The sequence below is a fragment of the Chiloscyllium plagiosum genome, chromosome 34, assembly GCF_004010195.1.
Source record: "Chiloscyllium plagiosum isolate BGI_BamShark_2017 chromosome 34, ASM401019v2, whole genome shotgun sequence".
Taxonomy (NCBI): Eukaryota; Metazoa; Chordata; class Chondrichthyes; order Orectolobiformes; family Hemiscylliidae; genus Chiloscyllium; species Chiloscyllium plagiosum.
The window spans coordinates 31555866-31570012 of record NC_057743.1 but is presented as its reverse complement, the minus strand read 5'-3'; positions in this window follow the sequence as shown (position 1 = coordinate 31570012).

Here is a 14147-nt window from a genome sequence, read left to right as displayed (position 1 = left end):
GTATGGAGTCAGCTATTACGAGGGGGCATAGCTTTAAATTAAGGGGGGGTAGATATAGGACTGAAGTTGGGGTAGGTTCTTCACTCAGCGAGTCGTCAGTTCATGGAATGCCTTGCCAGTAGCAGTGGTGGACTCTCCCTCTTTATGGGCATTTAAGCGGGCATTGGATAGGTATATGGAGGATAGTGGGTTAGTATAGGTTAGGTGGGCTTGGATCGGCGCAACATCGAGGGCCAAAGGGCCTGTACTGCGCTGTATTCGTCTATGTTCTATGTTCTATGTTCTATGTCATCCCTCGGGAGAATGTCCAAGTCTCAGAGCTTTTACCTGCCACCTGCTTCATTTTACACTGTGCTCTCTTTAGCTGCTGGTTAGCTAACTCACCTGCTCGATTTAATCTCTCCTTCACCTCTGAAACATAATCTAAGTGTGAGATCTCCGACTTTGGTCCTGTCAATTTTTCTTCAATGAATTTCGAAGGGCCTCTCACTTCATGCCCAAATATTAACTCGAAGAGAATGAACTGAGTAGATTTGTTTGGGGCATCTCTAATGGCAATTTAATCCAATCATTCGGGTAGTCCTGACAGTATGTTTTAATATGGTCTTCAAAGTCTAATGCCACCTTTCTAAAGCTTCCTGGGATTCAGGATGATACACACTGGATTTAAAGTGCTGTACACCTAAGCTATCCGTAACCTCCTTAAACAGCCTAGCAGTAACATTTGATCCTTGGTCCGACTGAATCTCTCTTAGTAGCCGAAACCGTGTGATAAAAAACTGCTAACTTCTCTACCACCTTTTTGCCTTGATATGCCATAATGGAATTGCTTGTGGAAATCTGGTAGACACATCATTCTGGTTAACAAGTACTGGTTCCCACTTTTAGTTCTCGGGAGGGGACCTACACAATCAATTATAACCCATGTGAAAGGTTCTTCAAATGCTGGAATCGGCAACAAAAGTACTGGCTTTATTACCGCCTGTGGCTTACCTACCATTTGGCATGTATGACACGTATGGCAAACGTTAACCATGCCCTTCTGCATTTCAGGCCAATAAAAATGCTTTTGTACCTTAGTCTGAGTCTTTCGTACCCATAGGTGACCTCCTGCAGTTAGTTCATGTGCTACCTGTAACACCTCCTGTCTATATGCTACCGGCAACACAATCTGGTGCACTTCCGTCCATTTCTCCTCTGCACTAACCTACCATGGTCTCCATTTCTGTCTTAGGATTATATCGTTCAGATAATAACCCTCCAGAATATTCTCTGCCTCCTTTGCAGAGTACGCATGCACATATATATCGTTTATCGTCTTGTCTTGCTGTTGCAAGTCTCTTAGCCTTTCAGGTCTGTCTGACACTTCTGTCTGACCCTCTGCCTGTTCAGGTTTTTTTTTGAACCATTATGTCAAACAGGGTATCTGCTAACTGAACCTCAACTCCTCTTTACTTTTCACTTTGTGCTCTGACTTATGACAGTGGGATCTGGTTACCACACAGTCTAGGAAAATGCCAGGATATTTCTGTTTTAACTCCTCAGTTTCTTGGTCTTCCTTGGGTTTCTTCTCCACAATAAGGAGTGTCATTCCCACCTTGAATCCTGCCATATCATTTCCAAAAACAAACTGAATTCCTGGAACTGACACTCTGTCAATCACTCCCACTGTTACTTCCACAGTCTTGAGTTAGCATTCCAACCTGACCTTACATCGTGGAATGCTAAATTTCTGTCCATCTATCCCACAAATTATTACACGCTCAGGTAACAGATCAGAAAGGGTGCATAGTAGCTCGTCCCTTACTATCAGCGACTGGTTAAATCCTGTATCTCTCAAAATTATAACTCCTTGTCCTTCTCCCCCGGTTCTTTTTGAGTAAGCTTTACCCCCAGAGGCAAATTCTTTGTAGAGATCAGGTACTAACTCCATACCCAGTCCCTGCCTCAGCTGTGCACTCTCCTGCAGCTCCTCCGCTCTTCTTGGGGTCTCCTTTACTACTTTCACTAATGCCTCTGCCTTAACTTCTTTTACCACATCTTTTCCTACAGCGCCTTTCTTTACCAACCAGCACTGTGACTTTACGTGTCCCACTTTACCACAGTGATAACGCCTGAGGCCTTTCACCTCCTTTCCAACCTCTTGGACTTCTTTTTTATCCTGTGGTAAATTCTTACCAGTGCTCTTTACTCTTGGTTTCATAGTTAGGATCTCCCCTTCTCCCAACTTCTAACCCTCACAGGACGAAAATCTGGCCAGAAGCTTGTCTTATGCGCCAATATTTACTCATCTGCTAATTCTGCTGCCCTTCTCACTTCCTGAACTTACTGTTCCTCCATGTGAATTCTTACCATCTCTGGAAGTGAGTTCTTAAACTCCTCCAGCAGAATAGTCTCTTATAGAGCCTGAAAGGTTATATCTATTTTCAAAGCATGCACTCATCTATCAAAATGACTATGTTTAATTCTTTTGAACTCAGCATAAGTCTGACCTGGTTCCTTCTTTGAGTTTCTGAACCGCGGTCTTTCGGCTTCTGGTACCAATTCATAAGCACTTGAAATAGTCTGTTTAACCTCTTGATAATCTCTTGACCCCCTCATCTGACAGCGCTGCAAATGCCTCATTTGCTCTGCTGACCAGTTTAGTCTGAACCAGCATTACCCATAAACCCTTGGACCACTTCATCTGCCGAACTAATTTTTCAAATGGAATAAATAAGGCTTCAACATGTTTCTCATCAAAATGTGGCAGAGTTTTGACATACTTCTATATATCATTACCCTCTCTTTTAATCTCCAACGTGTTAACTTGACTTTGCTGACTAAGTTGCAACTTCTCAAGATTAGATTAGATTCCCTACAGTGTGGAAACAGGCCCTTCGGCCCAACCAGTCCACACCAACCCTCCAAAGAGTAACCCACCCAGACCCATTTCCCTCTGACTAATGCACCGAACACTATGGGCAATTTAGCATGGCCAATTCACCTAACCTGCACATCTGTGGGACTTTGGGAGGAAACCGCAGCACCCGGAGGAAACCCATGCAGATACAGGGAGGATGTGCAAACTCCACACAGTCAGTCGCCCGAGGCTGGGATCGAAACTGTGACCCTGTGCTGTGAGGCAGCAGTGCTAACCACTGAGCCACCATGCCGCCCCTCTCCCTTTATGTCTCTCCCTTTCTTCTCTCTCTCTTTGTTTAGCTAAGAACCTTCTCTCTCTCTTTTTCCTCTCTCTCTCTCCTCGCTCTCTTTTTCTCCTTCTCTCTTCCTCTCGCTTTCCTCTCTCTCTCTCTCCCTTTGTTTATCTTCGAACTCCATTATCCTCAATTGTAATTTAAGTTTTTCTACCTCTACTGCACTTGTCTGTTTCTCTGACACGCCTAAATGTTTAAGTAACTCCCTTACAATTTCAGCTTTACTTTTGTCCTTGGCTAAACCCAAATCTAACTTTGCTAATTCTAAAAGTATGGCATTTTTCCTTCCTTCTAAACTTTCTTGGCAAATTTGAGAATCAACTTCAAACCCCAGAACCACTTTAACAAGGTTAAGAGCCATTTCTTTCACTTTTAATTTAGTCAACCACAAGTCCCTGAAATTAAACAAATTGTCTCACCTACGTTTTACTTAAAGATCTAGGACACTAACCTGCGAGTGTTTAAATCTGATGGGATTTTTCATACTCCCAAATTTATTCAAATCAGTCTAAACCAGTTCAAATCCCAAATCCAAGATCCAAACTGTTCAAATTGCGGACAAAAGCCCCCCAAAACCATTCAATCTTATCGATGAGCCCCCAAACTGTTATGACACGGGGTAAACCCTCCTAATTGAAACCAGCAACACAGAAAAGATTTATCCAGTGCAGTAATCTGTGAAAATCCAAGAGGCCACAATCTATTCAAAGTAAAAATTAACAACTTTATTTCTTACACTATAACAGAGAATAATTAACTAACAATTATTTACAACTCCTTCCTCCAACCTATCTTTTATTTTCCCTTTATCATACTAGTCCAATAAAACTCGTCTCCCCCATTAAGATTTACTGAAAAATCCCAATTTCAAAACCAGCCAGCTGTCGAATCTTCTGTTTGCAGATTTGCTCTCTAGGTCAGTGTTGATGTTTTTCTCTATGCAAACTCCTTCTCTAGACAGATACCTCTCAGAGAGTTCTGACATAGCAGTCTACATCTGTTGGTCTCATGGCAGTTCTCCTGCCAACTGTTCAATTTTCCCCAGTCTTATACCCCCAAATGATTGGATTGTGTCACTGGCTTCTAAGATGCTCAGTATACTAAATTCAAACTTGATTGGAATTTAGTATTTTTTGGGGGTATAATTTAAAGTGATTGGCCTAATTTGAATCTGTTTTTGTCTCCAGGCAACCAGCATTACTAACTGCTGGACCACATTGTGTCCTGTTGAGAACACTTGGTGCTGTCAGGTAGTCCCACTAGCTTTTAACTTTCTTAAAGGTACTGTACACCCACATCGTCATAACACAGTCACCTCACATGACTCATGAAAGCAGATTCTGTCCATTTGAACAGGCTGGTTAAAGAGGAAGAAGCAGCTAAAACCACAGTAAGTAACTATTCTTGCGATGGTAAAAAGAGTAGGACTCCCCCAGGCTCTAAAGTGTGCTCTTGGAATCCTGGGTTATCCCATCTCTCCACTATCAATCCCAGCCAAAACCAGGCTATCTGCCAGTCGATGCCATCCATTATGATCCCACAGCTGGTGATCTGTGTGAGGTAATGCGATTTAACCCTCAAAGAACTGGGTTTCCCACAGATGGATTTTCTGTCTGCTGTTCATTCCAGGCCTAGAGTCAAAATCAATCTTCACCCTATTTTCTGGTGCTGTACAGCACTAAGGGATGTTTTCTGTAATGACAGCACAGTTTAGATGGGATAGGATCAGATAGGATCATTGATTTGGTCACATTTGCAACTTAGCCTACTGCAGACAGAAAGACAATGCAATAGTGTATAGATGACATGATTTGGAGATGCCGGTGTTGGACTGGGGTGTACAAAGTTAAAAATCACACAACACCAGGTTATAGTCCAACAGGTTTAATTGGAAGCACACTAGCTTTCGGAGCGACGCTCCTTCATCAGGTGGTAGTGGAGGGCTCAATCAACTTTTTTAAGAAAAGGTTTTGTGATTTACACATGAAAGAAGTGAAACTATCACTGTATTCTAACAGATGGAAGGCTTAACAGACAATCAAATTTTCAATGTACAATTTCAGTTACATCACACTGTAAATTTTTGCTATAAATTCTGTGTGTTAGGATTGAGCCCTCCACTACCACCTGATGAAGGAGTGTCGCTCCGAAAGCTAGTGTGCTTCCAATTAAACCTGTTGGACTTTCACCTGGTGTTATGTGATTTTTTAACAATAGTATAGAGGGGCACTCAACCAGGCAGCCTGCAGAGGGAGCTACTGCAACAAGTAGCAACAAATAGTCCATATCGCTCTGAGCTGTGTTTCATGACTAGCTCTGAATTGGTATTTTTCTTCATGGGATCGTAAGAACAGGTGGTGATCATTCTGCTCTTCAAGCCTATTCTGACATTCAATTGGATCATGACTGATCTGGAACTCAACATCATTTCTCAGCCTTTAATCCTTTTACCGAGGTTGGGAGAGTCGAAAAGTAGAGGACACAGGTTTAAGGTGAGAGGAGAACAATTTAAAAAGGACCTGAGGGGTAACTTTTTCACACTGAGGGTGGTACGTATGTGGGATGAGTTGCTAGAGGAAGTGGTGGAGGCTGGTAAAATTAAACATTTAAAAGGCATCTGGATGGGTACATGATTAGGAAGGGTTTAGAGTGATATGGGCCATGTGCAGGGAATTAGGACGAGATCGGTTTAGGATATCTGGTCAGCACGGACTTGTTGGACCGAAGGGTCTATCTCCATGTTGTGTAACTTTATTACTCCACATCCCTTATACTTTCACCCTACAAAATAAATCGACTAAAAATTTCAATTAATCCTCCAACAATCCAAGTCATTTTGGGGACAGAGCTTTAGATTAATCTGAAGTTAATGTGAACAGAACTACTTTTGATTTTCTTATATATGGCCTACCTGTATGTCCCTTTGGGTTTGGATTTCTCCCATTGGAGTGTAGTTTTTTTTGTATTTACTTTATGAAATCCCTTTATCATTTTAAACATCACAATTATATCTTCTCCTTTATTTCTGACAGACATTTCAGATAAATGGGATAGAATTTTTATTTCTTTTTGACTAGGTTAACAGTGATACTGACACACACCCTGACTTGAACTATGTAGTGAAAGTTCTTGCCAACAAACAATCCAAGTCTATTTCTTTTTCACCCTCAGGCAATTAAAGGTGGGATCTCAGGAAATTCCCCTGGTGCTGTGATGAGGAGTGGAGGCATGCTAATTGTCAGCAAGGAGATAGGTGCACCTCAGTGTATACCTGCAAGGTTCTGTAATGGTGAAAAGGAAAACATTACCTGCCATCTGTGTACTGAGTGAAGTAGCCTCTTTATTCAGAGGTGATTTAATATTTTAAGTCAGTGGATTGTGAAATCAAACCTCATTCCAGTGATCTTTTAGACAGAGGGCCTGGCTACCTTCCAGTTGGGTGTTTAAGATATCATGGCATTGTTTTAAAGGAGGGTAGCACGGTAGCTCATGGTTAGCACTGCTGCCTCACAGTGCCAGGTTCAATTCAATCCTTCTGCGCCTGTCTCTGTGTAGTTTGCACATCCTTGCCATTTCTGCTGGATGCTCTAACTTCCTTCAATAGTGCAAGGATAGGCAAGTTAGGTCGATTGGCCAGGCTGAATGCGGGGGTAGAGTAAGGTGGGATGGGGAATGGGGTTCTTTGGAGAGTCAGTGCAGACTTGATGGGCCAACTGGCCTGTTTCCGCACCTTATCCCTAAGCCAACATCTTTAAAGCAGATGATCTGCTGATTATTTTCTTATTATTGTTTGGTTCAACATGCTGTGTAAATTGGATGCCCTGTGTCTGTACATTACAGAAGGTCTTCACTTCACAAGTACTAATTAGCTGTTTGCCTGTTAAGCACTTTGAATATCTGGATTACAAAAACAGTGTCTAAATGTATGTTAACACTTCTTGATGACAAAGTGTTTCTCCAAACCCATCCCTAGTTAGCTTTTTAAAAGTTTTAAAAGGATCGATGGGTAAGGGGAGAAAGTAAGGACGGGGGACAATCAGCCATGATCACATTGAACGGCAAAGGAGGATCAAAGTGCTGAATGGCCTACTCCTACTTTCTATATTTCTGTGTTTAAAAATACACATTTAATGTCATTTTTATAAAGGAGCTATAGATTGTTTTACAGATGATTTTCGTCAGCAAGTGTCTTAAATAGAGTTTGAAACCTTCTGAGTACATGGTGAAATATAGTATCTTAGTCTGATCTAACTGGTAGTTATATGAAAGTAATGAAAGTCTCTGGACACAAGGTGGTGCGGTTACCCAACTACTATCAGCCACAGTTCCTACTGTGGGATTAATTAGATAGACCAAGACCTAACAATAGCTCCAGGGTAAGTGCAGCAGCCAGTAAAATTGAGTTGGGGTTAGTTTTGGTGTTGAGCAGCGAAGTTTAGCATCTGTCATTGTAGTTCAGTGGTAACACTCTTGATGGCAAGTATCCTGGATCAGGTACCATCTTAGAACTGAATTATGTCATCCAGACTTGTTAAAAGCAGCTTTCTCCCTTGTAATAATCATAGATGCTTTTATTAAACTGGTAATGTCACCTACCTAGTCAGCTCAATGTAAAAACATTATTTGAAGTTGACTATGCTCCCACTGTGCTGACCCATGTTCCTCCCTCAAACAAGGCTGAGCTAAAAGTTTGCCAGAAAAGCTCAGCAGGGCTGGCAATATCTGTGGGGAGAGATCAAAGTTAATGTTTCAGGTCCAGTGGCGCTTTCTGCTTTTCCAGCATCTGCAATTCTTTCAGTTTATACCTAATTTGTTGCTTGTGGAATTGTAGCAGAAATTAAGCTACAATTCGAAAATACTTCATTTGGGTTGAAAACCCTTTAGATGCTCTTGTACGAAATACAAATATATATCTCTTTTCTCTCATTAAGAAAGGTTTCTCATTGTAAAATGGCACCTGTGGCAGTCTGGTAGTGTACTGTGGGGAGATCAGCCTGGTATATGCTCAAATCCTGGAGTAGTGTTGGATTGCGTAGTTATAAAGTCTAGATTAGAGTGGTGCTGGAAAAGCACAGCAGGTCAGGCAACATCCGAGGAGCAAGAAAATCGACATTTCGGGCAAAAGCCCTTCTTCAGGAATAGTGATTGAGCCAGCCCTTGCGTGTCAGGTGGGGAGAAGGTGCTGCTTAATTTTGTCCAGGTTTCTCTGGGTGACCATGTTCCACTGAATACCATCCTCCAGATACTGTTCTTGAATCTGTTGGCATGTGTTGTTTTCTACCTTCTGCCCAATGGAAGAGTCTGGAAGAGAGTATAATGGGGTGGGAGGGAGGTCTGTGATTATGTTGGTTGCTTTCCAGAGACAATGGTAAGTGTAGATGGATGCAAGGTCGGTTTGCATGATGTTCAAACCACTACCTATATATAAAGCTGTCCCTCATCATTTTTTTAATCTTTCTCCTCTCACTTTAAAAATATGCCCCCTAGTCCTGAAATCTCCCACCATAGGGAAAAGGTATCTACCATTCATCTTTTCTTTACCCCTTATCATTTTAAGAACCTCACCCCTCAACTTGCTGCACTACAGTGACAAAAATCCCAGCCTATCCAGCCTCTTCCTACAAATCAAACCTTCAATTACTGGCAACATTCTGGTAAATCTTTTCTGAACCATCTCCAGTTGAATTATAACCTTTCCATACAGGGTGACCAGAACTGGACACAGTACTCTAGAAAAGGCATCACCAAGGTCACATTCAAACTCACAATGTTGTCCCAACTCCTATACTCAAAAGTCTGAGAATTAATGGCTAACGTGCAAAATTACTTCTGAACCACCCTGTCTTCATGAGGCAAACTTCAAAGAATTATGTACCTGAACCCTAATGAATTTCCAGAGGAAGTTGTGGATGTGAAACAGTTACAATGTATAAAAGACATTTGGATAAGTTCATAAATAGGAAAGATTTTGATGGATATGGGGCAAACACAGGCAGGTGGGACTAGTTTACTTTGGGATTATGTTTGGCATCGATTTGTTGGACTGAAGGTTCTGTTTCTGTGCTGTAAAACTTTCTGACTCTGTGACTGGGCTGTGTTCACAACTCTTGCAGTCTTGGACTGTTGCCAAGTCAAGCTGTAATACAACCAGATAGCATGCTTTCTATAGTGCATCAAAAACAAATTGGTTAGAGTCATTGTGGACATGCCAAATGTCTTTAGTCTTCTGCGGAAATAGAGGTATTGGTGTGCTTTCTTGACTGCCATGTCAATGTAGTCATGATTTGGAGATGCCGGTGTTGGACTGGGGTGTACAAAGTTAAAAATCACACAACACCAGGTTATAGTCCAACAGGTTTAATTGGAAGCACATTAGCTTTCGGAACGACGCTCCTTCATCACCTGGTGTTGTGTGATTTTTAACTATGTCAATGTAGATGGACTAGGACAGATTGTCTGTGATATTTACTACTTTGAACTTGAAGCTCACAGTCATTTCCACGGTCAGCACGAGACAAGGATTCCGCTTCCTGAAGTTGATGACCAGCTCCTTCATTTTAATGACATTGAGCAAGATATTGTTGTCTTTAGATCATGACACTAAGCTATCCAGCTCTTCCTGGATTTTGTCTTGTTGTTACTTAAGATCCAATCCAATATGGTGGAGACATCAGCAAACTTGTAAGTGGAGTTAGATCAGAATTTGGCCACAAAGTCGCGTTGGTGTATGAAGAGTATAGTAAGTGGGTGATTATGCAGCCTTGTGGGGCATTGGGGTTCAGGATTATCATGGAGGTGTTGTTGCGTTTCCTTACTGATTGTGGTCTGTGGGTCCATTTTCATCCAGTTTCAGAGGGGGAGCAGAGTCCTAGGTCTCGCTGTTTGGAGATTAGTTTGGTTGGAATTATGGTGTTGAAGGCAGAGCTAAAGTCAATAAATATGAGTCTGACTTAGGTGCCCTTATTATCCAGATATTCCAGGGATGATTGTAAGGCCAGAGAGATGATGTCTGATGTTAACCTGGGGTGACAATAGGTGAATCATAGTGGATCAAGGCAATCTGGGAGGCTGGAGTTGATGTATGCCATTATTAACCTCTCAAAGCAATTCATAATGATGGATGTCAGAGCCACTGGGGGTTAGTCATTAAGGCATGCTGCCTGATTTTTCTTTGGCACTGGGATGATGGTGGTTTTCTTGAAGCAAGTAGAAACTTTGGATTGGAGTAAGGAGAAATTAAAGATGTCTGCGCAGAATCTGAGTCCACAGCATGGAACTCCAGCTTGCCAAAATCAACATGTTTGTGTGGTTAGTCTGGGACTCTAGCTTCATCTGGTATTGTCTCATGTCATCCCTGACGGCTTTGCAAAGGTTGTGCCTAGATGTCCTGTATAGGTCAGAGTCACCCAACTTGAACACCTCAGATTTAGACTTAGGTAGGGAGTGGATCTCCTGGTTTATCCATGGTTTCTGATTGGGGACAATTGGATTAATTTCTTTGGCATGCAGTACTCTACGCAATTGCTGATGAGGTCTGAGACGATTGTGGCACACTCATTTAATTGACCACTTGGTTCTTGAGTATGAATCAGTCCATTGACTCCAAGCAGTCACAGTAAGAATGGATGACTTTGGACTATAGATTCTAAAACTTTCCATTAATCTTCCCTAACCTCATGGCTGAATTGGTTGTAGGCTGATTGATAGAGATGAATTGCCGTGATAGGTCAACAACTCTATTGCCATTGTAAATAATTTCTATATCGACCTTTCAGAAGTATTATGACACAGCTCTGAAGCACGTAAATCTTGAAGCCAGACCTCCTGGCTTACAGACAGAGACATGACTACTGCATCACAGGAGTTGAATTTCTATTGCTATTGTGTCATGTGACTGCAAGGATGGTTAAAAAAATGAGTGAGATGGACCTTAGTATTTTACCTCAAATAATTCGAATTTGTTGGCCAAGGAACATAACCATGCATTCAATCGGGTTGTGAATAGTGGGCTGAGTAGGACACATTCGATGCAGTCTATGCCAAGTGTACCCCTCATTTCCTTATCCTCGGCTATATTTCAAAATTGTAGACTATAGTGTGTGATGGATCACTTGACCTAACTATTTATCCTTGCTTATCCTTTTGCTATTACTGTGTTCACCAGTATTCTAAGCATGAGAAGTTATCTAATTATTATATTCTTTAAGTCAACATTGGTGAACAGTGAAGACAAAAGTAAATGGGGCGTAATTCAAATGGGATATAACATGAAATAGGCATCTGTTGTGTTCTGAGGAAGGGTCACAGGACTAGAAACATTAACTCTCCTTGTCTCTCTCCAGATGCAGCCAGACTTAAGGAGTTTCTCCTGTTTCTGCTTCAGATTTCCAGCATCCCTGGTCCTTTGTTTTTATCTCTGTAAATTATCGCCATTGTACACACCATCCAATTTCATTTTTCCGTTGTAACATGAGTATGTCACCTTTCAACAAGATGATGGTCGATTTGGACCTTAACGTCATCTACCTGCGCTGATTCCACTCTCTTGAACAGATGATTTGTTATCATACATTTCACATGACCAATCAGAATCAATCACTCCTTAAATTGCTCCACCTAAAACAGAATGTTCTCAAACCACATTTGGACAGAAATATGAACAAAAAGGATTTTATTTCAAATACTCGTTTTGTTTAATGTGGGTGGAGAGGCGGGGTTTAAAGAAAATGTTAAATCTGTATAAAATACCAAACTCCCTCATTCTTAGAGAGAAACAACTCTGACCCTAGAATTCTTGAAAGGTTGCATCACTTGGAAACAAATGCCTTTCATAGATGCAAGAAAATGGATGCAATGTTTTAAAACTTTAAATGCGTTCATAAATCTATCATCATCCCTGAATATAAGTTTTGCAATCTGTTTGTGGCCCACAGTGATACTGTTTTAATGGAATTACCGATAAGTTTGCTGTAAGTATAGGTTCTCATTTCCATTGATTTTTATTTGTAAATCTCAAGTGTTAACTGCCCTGTAAAGTTGGTGCACTGAATGTCTGTAAGGCCTGAAAGGTCAAATCCTAGTTTACAGAGTTAGTTGATCTCAGCCAGAAATGGTAGAGTTATATAAAGTCAAAATGAAAAAAAAAGTCAAGTTGTACTTTTTAAAAGAGAATCCAAAATAAGGGTATCAATAATAAAGGCAAGATAATTGCTCACAAGTGAAGATTTCTTAAATTGTGTAAATCAATAGAATAAGTCTCCCTCTTTGACAGTGGATAGTTTCTAGCCAATCTGCTCAGAAATGTAATTGCACACCTCTGGAGCAGGTAGGACATGAACCCAGGCATCCTAGCTCAGAGATAGGGACACTACCACTATGTCACATACACCCTCCCCTCTTTGAAGTTATTGATTCCTTGTGTGTTTGCCACAGGTGGAGCTCAGACAATGAGTGGCAGGAGGCTATTCAATTGTTGTGGGCATGATAATTACCAATTATAATTTGACCTGTCAGTTGGTGTTGTGACTATAAGACCATAAGACATAGAAGCAGAAATTAGGCCATTCGGCATATCAAATCTGCTCCACCATTCAATTGTGGCTGATAAGTTTCTCAACTCCATTCTCCAACTTTCTCCCCATAACCCTTGATCCCCTTGAAAATCAAGACCCTTATTTGGACTGGATACTGTTTCTAGTCTGGCAGCTGTAGTATCCTGGGATGTCTGGATGATAAAGCCGGACTGGGAGAAAGTGAGGACTGCAGATGCTGGAGATCAGAGCTGAAAATGTGTTGCTGGAAAAGCGCAGCAGGTCAGGCAGCATCCAAGGAGCAGGAGAATCGACGTTTCGGACATGAGCCCTGAAGAAGCCGGACTGAAGGCCTTTCATTATTGTCTCATTTAAACAAAGGCTAATCATAGCTGGGCTTCAAGAGAAAAGCACAGCAGGTCAGGCAGCATCCTAGGAGCAGGAAAATCGACATTTTGGGCATAAGTTGGATGAGTATTTCTGAAATCTGGCACCACATTTATGAAATTAATTCCCAGGATATGGGTATCACGGGTAAAGCTTACATTTATAGTCCATCCCACGTTACAATTCAGTAGCTTGTCAGGCCACATGACAGCAGTTAATGGTCAGCCACATATAGAATGGGATTGGCAGAGAACATGATGTGGATTTGTTGGCACATCCTTCACTCCTTCCTGTCCAAGTACCATATTAAACTCAAACCATTGCTGAGGAGAATCCTGACTTATGGACTTGCCCTTTTTGCGCAGAGGTAAGGACATCAGGAACCCATTTCAATCTGGCTCAACTTCTTTCAGAAAAAGAGCGACACAGTGTACCCAGAAGGTATTTAATTGAAAATACTGACAGAATAGGAATATATTAAAATTGACACAATGCACCAAGATTAAAAAGACAATTTGCCAGATATTTCTTCTGAATATAAACAATACAGTATAAATCATAGATTATATATATTTAAACATGTTACAAATAAGGTGCAGCTGGTAAAAGACTTCATACTTAAACTAAAGCACATTGAACTGAATGCTATTATAAAAGTTAAAACTCACACAACACCAGGTTATAGTCCAATAGGTTTAATTGGAAGCACACTAGCTTTCGCAGCATCGCTCCTTCATCAGGTGATAGTGGAGGGCTCAATCCTAACACACAGAATTTATAGCAAATATTTACAGTGTGATGTAACTGAAATTATACATTGAAAAATTGATTGTTAAGTCTTTCATCTGTTTGAGTACCATGATAGTTTCACTTCTTTCATGTGTAAATTACAAAACCTTTTTTTAAAAGTTGCATTCTCGGGTTAGCTGTTAACAATGGTGATAGCTAGACAATATGTTGAAGGTGTTGGCCTCCTGTGTTCTCTGTCTATGCCATGATGTTTAGATTGATTCTAATCTAAAAAGTGAGATAA